This window comes from Rhinatrema bivittatum, chromosome 2, assembly GCF_901001135.1.
Source record: "Rhinatrema bivittatum chromosome 2, aRhiBiv1.1, whole genome shotgun sequence".
NCBI lineage: Eukaryota > Metazoa > Chordata > Amphibia > Gymnophiona > Rhinatrematidae > Rhinatrema > Rhinatrema bivittatum.
Window position 1 is genome coordinate 146,634,567 of NC_042616.1, and position 12,572 is coordinate 146,647,138.

Sequence of the window (12,572 nt, forward strand, 5' to 3'; positions counted from 1 at the left end):
GCCTATTGCACATCTGGGTGCATTTCTCGGACATCCTTAGCTCGGTATTCACCCATATGTGAGGACTCTACCATCCTGCTTGTCCTGTGCGAAAGCAAATGTTGCTTACCTGTAACAGGTGTTCTCACAGGACAGCAGGATGTTAGTCCTCACGAAACCTGCCCGGTGCCCCGCGGTGTTGGGTTTGTAACGTTTTCTTATTTTATTTTTCGGCACTTCCTGTAGCTTTAAACAAGACTGAAGGGGGATCCCTGCTGGTTGCAGGGTTAGTGCCATGTTGGGCATGCCCAGTAGGTGCCAGTCAAAGTTCTAGAAACTTTGACAAAAGTGTTCTGGGATTGGGCTCCATCCTGTGATGTCACCCATATGTGAGGACTAACATCCTGCTGTCCTGTGAGAACACCTGTTACTGTTAAGCAACATTTGCTATCCCTATTTTATGATGTTCATTTAATTTGTTTGCCTTTCTATTTTTAACCCACCCAGGTACTTTGGATGATGGGTGTGTCATTAAGTTGTAATAAATGAAATGAAAATTAAATGTATAGCCTGGAGGAAAGGAAAAATATGATAGACATTTAAATTCCTCCAGGGAATAAATGCATAGGAGACTGGCCTCTTAACAAAAAGGAGGTTCTGCAACAAGGGGGTAATAGGATGAAGGTGAAAAAGAATAGACTCCAGAATAATCTGGGGCAATATTTTTTTTAGAGAGAGGATGGTGGATGCATGGAAGAGTCTCTCCATCGAGGTAGAGAAGGCAAGGATAGTACCTGAATGAATGGAAACGCAGGATAAATATGGAGGTTCTCTGAGGAAGAGGAAGGAACTGTACAGCTCAGCAGGAGCTGTTGACAGGCAGACTGGATGGGCCATAAGGTCTTTACCTACTGTCATGTTCCATGTTTCTAGGTTTACTAATGTAAGCAAAAAGTTGTTCATCTTGCTAGTAGGATTATTTCCTCTGTTTGTGAACTCTAATACACTTGACTTATACCTCAAATGCCATTATTGTATGTGATCTTTCCTCTGTTTTGATATATATATATATATATATATTTAAAATAAATGGCAATTATTACCATTAAAGGCCCTTTAGAAAAGCTTGAGAGATCTCAAGTAGTATGTGTGTAGGTATTATTTACACATACACAAGTAAATTTTAAAAGGCCCGCACGTGTAAGATTGGGGGTTTAGGCCGTGGGGGACAGGCTCGGACAATACCATTTGATGCTGTCACGAGGAAGCACGCACCGGCAGCCAGCCGGTGTGTGGAGATTAATTGTGCTCCAGAGGAGCAGTAAGTATGTAAATAAAAAAGGTGGGGATAGTTAGGGTAGGTTTAGGGAGTGGGGAGGAGAGGAGAAGGAGGAAGGATAGGGTTACGGAAGTTCCCTCCTTAATTGGGGCAGACTGGGAGGAAACTGGAGACTGGGCAATCACATCACAGTGCGCAGGTTCTAAAATCCCCCCCCCCCCCACCAGCGCACAAATCGCAGGCCGCCTGCACATGCGCACAGCCTTCGGACTTTATAATGTGCGCACGCAGGCCTTAAAATCGACCCCACAACTGGTAACTGTCTGACCTTGGTTGACATGTTGACCAGGCTTATACTGTTCGTTTTTTTTTTTATATAGATTTTTCATTCACATATACATTAACGGGTAGATTTTATAAATTTACGTGAGCGCGAACAAAAGTACGCTGGATTTTATAAGATCCGCGCGTAGCCTATAAAATCCGGGGTCGGCGCGCACAAGGGGGTGCACATTTTGTGCAACTTGCGCGCCGAGCTCGGCGCGCGCTGCCTGTTCCCTCCGAGGCCGCTCCGAAATTGGAGCGGCCTCGGAGGGAACTTTCTTTCCACCCCCTGCACCTTCCCCTCCCTCCTCCTACCTAACCCACCCCCTCGGCCCTATCTAAACCCCCCCTACCTTTGTTGGCAGATTTACACCTGCCGAAAGCAGGTGTAAATCTGCACGCGCCAGCTGGCTGCTGGCACGCCATCACCTGACCCCGGGAGCTGGTCCAGAGGCCTCGACCATGCCCCCAGGCCAGCGCCACGCCCCCAGTCCTGCCCCCTTCCCGCCCCTTTTACAAAGCCCCGGGACTGTGCGCGCGTCCCGGGACTGTGCGCATACTGGCAGCCTATGCAAAATCGGCGCACCAGTGCCCTGCGCGCGTAAATCCGGCCCTAAGTGAATAGAATAGAATAATAACATCATCAATTTTTTTCCACCAAAGAAAAGGAAGAATACAATCAATGGAATAACTGCCTTTGAAAAGACAACCTAACATTATATATTTGAATCCATAATATCTGTGATTTAAATCATCAAACATAAGAGAAAAAATGAGACTGAGTATTTTAGTTATAAATGGAGATAAACTTAAGCTTTTCTATGAAAATTTTCTAAACATAGAATCAAACTGGTATTTCTACATACATGCCCTATTTAAGCTACTCACTAATAGGTATTACACTGGCAGATAGTTCTTCTATTATAACAGAAGTTTCATTAATAGATAATGGAGAGGAAACAGTAGGTTGTTGCGCAGCCATAAACTGCTGCAATTGCTCTATCTGGTAGAAAACATAAGTATGTTCTCCTTTTTTAAGCTCACACTTACAAGGATAACGTAAAAGGAACATGAAACCTAATGATGTTATCTGGTGTCTCAATGCCAAAAATTCTCTGTTTCATTCTAGTAACCAAAGCTAAGTCAGGATATATTTTTACCACTTGGCCATGAAAAGTTGTTCAAAATTTCTGAAAATATCGCTTCATTACCTTATTAATATCTTGAACTATTATAAAGGATACCATCAACATACTTCTATGAATAACTTCTAGGTTAGAATCATCTAGAAAATCAGTAAGATTTGTTGGAACTGGGGATTTTTTTGATAAGAAATTGCAAGTGTTGATCGAAGGAATTTCTTCCTCTTCATATGATAATGTTTCTCTAAAGTAGTGGTTCTCAACCCTGTCCTGGGGACCCCCCCCAGCCAGTTGGGTTTTCAGGATATCCACAATGAATATGCATGAGAGACAATTTGCATACACTGCCTCCATAACATGCAAATTGTCTCTCATGCATATTCATTGTGGATATCCTGAAAACCCGACTGGCTGGGGGGGTCCCCAGGACAGGGTTGAGAACCACTGCTCTAAAGTTTCTTTTTAGAGAGATATAAGGAAGTTCTCCCAGAACCTGTGGAAAATTTGTCAACCTGATATTTAAATGTCTTACATGATTTTCTATGGCTTCCAACCTACGTGAGCTAGCAATTTGGTCTTTTATAACACAAACATTTACTTTTTGCAAAGAATGTATATTTTTCTTATTTTCTTTTACTTTCTGGGAGATCTCAATACTTTGAGTCTGAGCAACTGTTAACTTTGCTTGAAAAGCTATAGATACAGCATTGGTCTTTTGTTCCAGTCTAGTCATGGCTGTGCTTAAACCATTAACTGCCTCCCATATTGCTTCCAGTGTTACCTTTCCAGGCCTGGTTGAAACTTGCAGATGATCTTCTATATTCTGGGATCCTGGGCCCTAATGCCACTCCCATAACCATGGTTGGCGTCTGAGCTTCCCCATTCTCCATACTGCACTGGGCTGGTGGTGGTCGGCTATCCAGGCTTAGGGACGCTTCGTCTCAGGAGCCACACAATTCTCCAACTTGTGTAGCGCCAACAGATTCCTCAGCTCCCTGATTTTCCATTGTCAGGAACTTATTTATTTCAAATTGGGTCAGGGAAGAAGTTGTGGGCGTTGAGGGGAACACCCTGATCTTCCCTTTCCTCTTCGGTGGCATACTTTTCCTTCTGTATTTATTCCTGACCTCTATGTCGCAATAAAACTCAGTTCTGGTGTGAGACAAATAAATAATGCAGAAGCAAGAAAGATTGCTCTTCACCAATTTCAACCAATTCGAAGTAAGTCTAACAAAGTCGCGCGTGCTGGCAACGTGCCGCAGGGCACGCGTTCCTTATAGCGATCTTCCGGCGCCTTCCTCTGACGTCAGGCTCTGTCTCTTTCACGGGGCAGACTTTCAGGAAGTTATAGTTTACCCTCTTGGCTGGAGCAAACGAAAAAGCTCTCACAGACAGCCTCAGTCGCTTATACTGTTCTTAAACAACTATTCAGAAACAATGTGTCCTTAAGGGACAACAAAAATAGTGATATATTAAAACAAAATGAAAATCACATTCCTTATTTTCACACTGGGCTGCTTTTGATCACCAAGAAAGAAAAGAAAATGAAAAGCAGTTACCTCATCTCCCTGATATGTCAAGACTCTTCCTCATCCTGCTTTCCTGCCAAGTCATAAAAGTGTGACCTTTCCCTAGCTGCATACTTTTGGCAATGCAGTCCTTCATTCTGTGGGCCTTTATTTAACAAACATATTCCTCGTAAGTACATAATGGGAGAAAAACTTGATAAATTTCCTGATCTATCATTGTGTGTACTAATTTTATTGATTTATGTATTCATTCACATTTATGACAAGCTCAATATTAAAAAAAAAAAAAAAAAAAATCCCTGAATGAGGAACAATAATAAAACTACATCAATAAAATAAGCACAGGTAAAAAATACAATCCCGGGGAAGTCCGGAGAACAGAGGAGAGAGGGGCACCCAGCCTTCCACCTACCATTTGGAGCAAAGAAACCCCCGGAACCGCTGCGTGAGTCCAGCTGGAGAATCAGCTAGAGCGGAGGGACCTGCCCCGAGTGACGTCAGCGGTAAGCGACTGCCGCTATAAAATTTGGCGGCAACTGGCACACTGTCGCCGCTGGCGCACCTCCTAAGCCACGCGCTCCCAAGGGGCATGCGGCTTTGTCCGGCTTAGTCCAGCGAGGGCTGGCAGGCTGGGATTTGGGGATTTTGGACTTTATTTTTTGCTTGTATACTTCCTCTCTGGTGTTTCATGGGGAGGAAGAGAAAAGTAAAAAACATTCCAATTTCGCCTATAACTCCAAGGGGCCCCATGGATGATCATGTCACCAGACTGATCGAAATGCCATTAGAGGACAGCGGGGAGGCCCAGTTTTCAGCTTCCTTTAGTCCTGGCAATGGTCAGCAGTTACCTCCGCAGCTGACGGCACCATTTCCAGATACTCTTGGGAATTCTGAACCTGAATGTCTACCTAAAAGGATGGACTGTTCAAATTCAGTTGTTTCTGATACAAATAGTTTGTCTATTTTTGAAAATGTGGAAGGTAAGGGGAAATTAAAAAGGCCTGGAAAATGGCCTAGTAATCCCCCTGAAAATATTTCATTAGTTGATATCTGGAAAATGTCTAAATTAGATGAAATCTCTGGCAAATGAATGCTTCTTTGACAACTATTGTAAATGATAATAGAGTCCAGATCATTGATCAGGGTAAGAAAGTGTCCTGTTTAGAACAGGAAGTGGGGAAATTAACGTCTAAAGTTAAGATACTTCAGGATACAGAGACTATCCATATTAAAGATAGTTTATCCACAGAGAATTAGAAAATTTAGAAAACATGGTAAGATACAAAAATCTTCGTATTGTTAATTTCCCACAAACCAGACTCCTTTCCCCTATGGAAATGTTAAAAAAAAAAAAAATCTAAAGGAAATAATGCAATATAGAGATAATGAGATCCCTTTGATTTCTAAAATCTTTTATTTTCCTAGGAGAGATACTGTTAAAGTTGGGGAACAAGGGGCGGATTTAGTTGATACATCCAGTATCGGAGTTTCAACGTTCCTAGAGGAATCTATTGACATTATTCAACACAGATCAACACTCTTTGTGTCATTCCAAATAGAAACTGAGAAGGACAGATTATTTACAGAATTCTTTAAATATAAAGATATTTGTTTTTGTGGTCAGAAAGTTCAAATCTTTCAAGATGTCTCCCGGGTAACACAAGTGAAGAGGAGACATTTTCTTTCCCTGAAAGGAAAATTGCTAGCAATAGGAGCTATTTTTTTCCTGAAATACCCCTGTTTGTGTTATATAACCTTTCAGGGAAAGAAATTTAGTTTCTCTGACCCATTACAATTAGAGACTTTCTTACAAGATAAAGATAATAGTATAGGAGGTAACAATGTAGACCAGTAAAGGAAAAGACTCTCTCCTGCTCTGTTACATTTTGAATTATTGTTTAATTTATTTCTCCCCCTATTATGGGTTATGTAACCAGATGAGAAAATGTAATTTGGTGATGTTATATGTATATTGGAATCTGAGTTTACTTTCATTGTTTTTGTTTACATTAAAAAAAAATTTAATAAACATTAAAAAAAAATACAATCCCTAAATGGTACCGCCATCTTTTTATGGTTGGAACAATTTGAATGATGGAGAGGCTGGGAGAGAAGTATTCCTAGAACACTTTTATGCCTCACAGCTAAAATTTTGCAGCACTGATTCAGGTAAGCTCGTACATCTTTTAAGGTCATCCCTCTAAACTAAATGTAGCACTCTAATGACACAGAAGTTTGCATTGCAGCTATCCATGCTGGTTTCTCAACCCCAGTGCCAGGACTAGGGGGGAGTACACAGGGCAGTTGTCCTGGATGTCATCAGATTTTCTACAGGACCTAGACAGGAGCAGCAATAGCAGATCAGAGAAAACATGGTGGGGGATGCAGGGGGCCTGTTAAATTGGTGTATACTCTCATAGGATCTGCAGCATTCCACTTCTTGCATGGATTACCTTGGTAACAAGATGTCCATGCTGGAGAAGGGGACAGGACCAATGAGAGTGTGCACCAGTCTAATAGGTCCAATACTGATTTTTTTTCTGCTTTGCTGCTGAGGCTACAAACTGATACCTTCAGAGAACAAGAGGTACTGGATTAGCTAAGGGGCAAAATTGTGGGATAAATGCTGATGGGTGAGCAGATATGGTCAGAGAGGTGGGGGAGACAGGGAGCTGCTTATAGACAAGAAGGAGAGGGCTGTTGCTGAACAGGGAAGAGAGGGGATGAGGCTGTTGCTGGGTAGGGATGGGGAAAAGAGGCTGCTGCTGGGCAAGAGTTACATGAGGGACATAGAAGAGGACTGCTACTGGGATGGAGATAGTGGGCAGAAGAGAAAGAGGGGAGAATATTTGGTATGGAGTGGGACAGGGAAGCTGTTGCTGGTCAGGAGCTCAAGGGAGGGATAGGGCCTGCCACTGAACCAGGATGGAGGTAGAGAGGTACATTATTTCTAGGCAAGGGCTTTGTGGGAGAAGGAGAGAAAGTGGGGATGCTGTGCTAAAATCATTACTGGGTAAATTAGCAGCTGGGAGGGAGGGGACTAAGAGTGGGCATAATTTTGAATATCTGCTCTAGGTGCTGAAAAAGCTAGTCCCAGTACTAATAATATGGCAAAGTTGCAGTATATCTGCTTCTCCCAGTTGCCTTAGTGATAAACTTTGGAAGTCACCACAATGTGTATGGGCTGTTCACACCTCTAGCTGCCTTAGAGAACACTGCAACTCCCTTAAGCTTCCACCTGCTGTCCAGGAGGTGCAGGCCATGGCATTACCTGAGGTCAGTAGATTTTCCTTCTCTATTTCCTGTAGCTCTAATACATCTCTTCCTGATGCTAATCTTCCCCAAGTTTAATCCCTGCTGCAAACCACTATTAACATCAAGCTTACTGTCCCCATGCTCTACCTGCTTTACCTTGTCTTCCATTTTGTCTTTTGCCCTGTCCACTACTCTTGAACTGCAGTTGTCCTTCTCTCATCCAGCCATCTACATTCTCCCTGAGAACATCTCTTCCTCAGAATTGTCATACCTCCACGTCTCTATATTTTCCTGTTCCTCCACCTACTCTCAGCTGGAGACATTGATCTCAATCCTGGTCCTGCAAGGCAATTTTCTTTCCATCTGTGCACATCAAACATTTGCTCCTCTAATTGTATTCACCTCCCTCCCTCTTCTCTTTCATTCTCATGTTCCCTGTAGAATGTCTGCTCTATTTCCAACAAGCTTTCCTAAACTCATGGTTTCATCTATGATACTCTTCATCTTCTTGCCTTGACTGAGGCTTGATGTTCCCCTGAGGACTGTCAGTTGATGCTTTCTGTCATGGAGATTACCTTTTCTCCCATACATCTCTACATAGTAGGCTGCAGTGGTGGTGTTGGACTGCTACTCTCCCTCTCCCATAAATGTCAATACCTTCATCCTTCTTTGAGATCCAATCCATCTCTGGGTAGCAGTCATTTATCGACCCCTGATAAATCCCCTTTCTTACCATCTTTGATTTCTGGCTTTCCTTCTTCCTTTAACCATCTTCCTCTTCCTTTAGTCTTGGGTGAAGTAGTTTGGCTGCCATGTTAGTCCACTTGAATTAACAGCACTAAAAGGTTAACAAAGGCAAGTGTCAACTCACGAAAGTATAAAATTAAACATCATAGGGAAGACCAGGCTCACAGCTCCATGGAGGAGATCTTTTTGGAACCAGGCCACTGCACTGGTGACCTATGATCAGGATAATCAATGGAAATTTTAAAACAATCCAGGAGTGCAAGATCTTTCAAGTCAAAATGATCAGATACTTTGCAACTGACAAAGGACTCGAGAGACCTAGGTTTCCTATAGATTGTGTCATAAAATTATACCATTTGTCACTTCATTACCCATCACGCCCTCCCCTTCACCCTATCACTAATGCAATTTATAGTTCACTTACAGCAGACTCTGCCTGATTCACTAAGGCTTTGCTCCCATTCTGTATCTATGGGGAAAAACCTTGATGAATCAGGCCCTATATTTGCTGATAATGTCACACTCTTGAAGTCTGATCTGAAAAAGAGAATATTAGCTCTTAAAAACTAGTCAAGAAATATGTTAGTCCAAGAAAAAGCTCTCTCTCTCTCTCTCTCTATATATATATATATATATATCTATCTATATATATATATCTGTATATATATCTATATCTATATATATCTATATCTATATAATTTTAATTTGTTAACCCTTTATTTCTCTTATTCTTGGGAACTTTAATCTCCACACTATTACCTCTGACTTATGCCTCAAAACTTTTTACTTTAACCTCATTTGCCCTCCAACTCTGCTGTATTGTACCTATTCACCAGCATAGCCACTACCAGGACCTAGTTCTTTCTTCCAACTGCTGTATCTAAGATTTAACCTCTGTTCTTCCCCTCTCAGACAATCATCGGATAGCTTTCACACTAAACCAACCTCCCCCACTGCCTCATCCAGTTACCAACAACACCTTCAGAAATGTCCAGGCTATTAAACCTTGAACCCTCTCCACTATTATCTCATCTCTCTTCTACTGTATTGGCTGAATCTGTTGTTACACTCTGCAGAGCAGGTACAGAAATGAGTCTAGTTGAAATCCCATGCCTGTGCCAATTTTATACATTTCAAATTCATGCTAAGTTCTTTCTGGTCTGCAATTGCACTTGCCAAACAAGACTACTAGATCCATCTCACAAACTCTTTGCCACACTCATTCTTTTCCTTGAGTTGTCTTTGCTGCCCACATTCTGCCCCCCCCTCCCCCCAATCACTCTCTGCCAGACCATTTATTTATTTAGATTTTTATATTCTGCTTTTCACACTTTAAAGTGGATTACATTCAGGTGCTATAGGTATTTACCTTTTCAGAGGGCTTACAATCTAAGACCTAGATTTATCAAATTACTGTAAATATCGCATGTGGTAGAAAAAGGGGTGTGTTTTATGGTAATTTCCTAATTATCGCAATGTGAGCTATGTTAGCTCTTCACATAGGAATTACCGCAAAATGCGTTAACGTTTTGCACTTTGTGGTAATACCAACATAATTCATCTCCACGGCTCTAGAGATCATGGAACACCCTCCCCAAACTACACATGCAACCTCAGTCGCCATCAGAAAACCCTGTACTGGAGAAATCCTCAGCTCTCATTTATCCAAAGAACTAGCTCAACTAAACCTCTCAGACGTCAACACTGCCACTACCTCATGGATCAACATCACCAATAGGGTGGCTGATCAAGTATGCCCCATGACCACGAAATTGCTCCATCCTGAAAAGGACAACAGGAAACCCTGGTTCACGCCGGAGTTGAAGTCGCTCAAACAAGAGCTAAGATGTAAGGAACACAGGTGGCGAAAAAACCCGTCCACTATTACCCTCTTGGCTTATAAATCTTGCCTAAACTCTTACAGAAACATCATCAATATAACCAAGAAAGAATTCTTCTCAAAAAAGATCCACCACTTTATCTTCGACTCTAGAGCTCTGTTTTCCTATGTGTCAGCCCTCACTAAACAAACTACCCCTCTTATACCAGACACACAAGCATCCAACAAAGCCAACGAACTGGCGGTCTACTTTGAGAAAAAATAGACACCCTCCTCGCTCCTCTCAAGGTGCCCTCTCCTCAACCGAACTACCCTCCCACTACCAGCACACAACACTCTCACCCAACCCACATGCAATATAAAGCAACTACAGCTTCGATGGCTTCCCTTGAGCAGACGTCCGCCTTAGAAATTGAAAACATCCTTAGGAAGATGAAGCCCTCATCCCACCCACTTGACCACATCCCATCCAATCTACTGTTCTCCATTCCTAACATCATCGCTAAACCGATAGCAGACATCATAAACTGCTCGCTCTCCCAAGGTCAAGTCCCTGACCAACTCAAGCTTGCTATTCTCAAGCCTCTCCTTAAAAAACCTAACCTTCCACCCACTGACCCAGCTAACTTCAGACCAATTGCCAACCTCCCAATGATTGCAAAAATCATGGAGAAGGTAGTAAACAGACAACTATCCGAATTCCTAGAAGAGAATGTCATTCTAACCTCCAATCAATTCGGATTTCGAAAGTCACTGAACACTGAATCTCTACTAGCCTCGCTTTCTGATAACATCCTCATCAACCTGGAAAATGGTCAACCTTTCCTTCTCGTCTTACTGGACCTCTCCTCAGCATTCGACACTGTGAACCATACCTGCCTCATTCAGCGTCTAGCAGATATTGGTATAACAGGTTCAGCGCTCAACTGGTTCAAATCCTTCCTTGAAAACAGACAATACAAGGTCAGGATTAACAACAAAGAATCACTCCCTATCAGATCAAAGCTGGGGGTACCTCAAGGATCATCCCTTTCACCAACACTATTCAATATTTATCTCCTTCCACTCTGCCATCTACTATCTAACCTCAAGCTAACACACTTCCTATACGCGGATGACATTCAGATCCTCATCCCGATAATGGAATCCCTCCACAAAATGTGGTCTTACTGGAACAGCTGCCTTTCGGGAATCAAAAACATGCTAACAAGCCTCAACCTCGTGCTAAATACTAGCAAAACTGAAATCCTCATAATAGCTCCAGACAAGTGCTCTCTATTCAACCCAACTAGTTCCACCCAACTCTCCTTCACATCAATCGACCACAAGTAAGAGATCTTGGTGTACTTCTGGACAACCAACTCAACTTCACCAAGTTCATAAACAATACTACCAAAGACTGCTGCTTCAAATTGCAAGTCTTAAAAAAATTAAAACCTCTTCTACACTTCCAAGACTTCCGCTTGGTACTACAATCTATCATCCTCCCTAAACTGGACTATTGCAACTCACTCCTCCTGGCCTGCCAGCCAACACCATCAAACCACTTCAGATGGTCCAGAACGCGACAGCCAGAATTCTCACTAACACCAAAAAATGGGATCACATCACCCCTATCCTCCAAAATCTTCACTGGCTGCCCATAAAATTTAGGATACAATTTAAATCCCTCATGATGATTCACAAGGCTCTTCACAACATCTCCCCCCTCAACCTATCCTTCCAACTACAGCAACACGTCTCCAATAGACCGATCAGAAGTGCATACCAGAACATGCTTCACACCCAGCCAACAAAAACCTCATTGAGGAAACGAGCTCTGTCCACTGCAGGTCCCCATCTTTGGAACCTGCTCCCACCGGACCTCCGCCAAGAACCATGCCTTCCGACATTCAAAAAGAAGCTAAAGACTTGGCTATTCACTCAAGCTTTCCCTGAGAGCTAAAATCTGGTGAAGCGACAGACGATATACCTACCTCTGTACATATGTTCCTGATTTATGGTTCCTGATTTATGGTTCACAGTTACATTTAATTGAGTTTATGAAAGTTCTCTTTTAATAGTTTTCCTGTATACTTGTGTTAATGTATTCTGCCTTGAGGCGACTGTTTTAATGTATTTCCGCCCTGGAGGCGACTGTTCAGTTCCTTGTAAACCGGTGCGATATGTATTCTTTACAGGAACATCGGTATATAAAAATTAAAAATAAATAAATAAATAAATAAATTTTCCTACCTACAAATTGCTCATTTCACCACTGGGGGGGTGGGGAGAGGGAGACAGACTATCTACAAGACCCTTGTAGAAGTTAGCTATTTATCTCTATAGGAGGCCCACCTAGTAAGTCAAGGTGAGGTTCAGGTTGTAGTGTAGGGGTTAGGGGCCACTTTTACATACGAACAGAACAGTACACCCTTGTGAAGATTTTATGTCCTATGGAGTGAGGAAACTCACACAAAGATGAGATTTGTACAGTG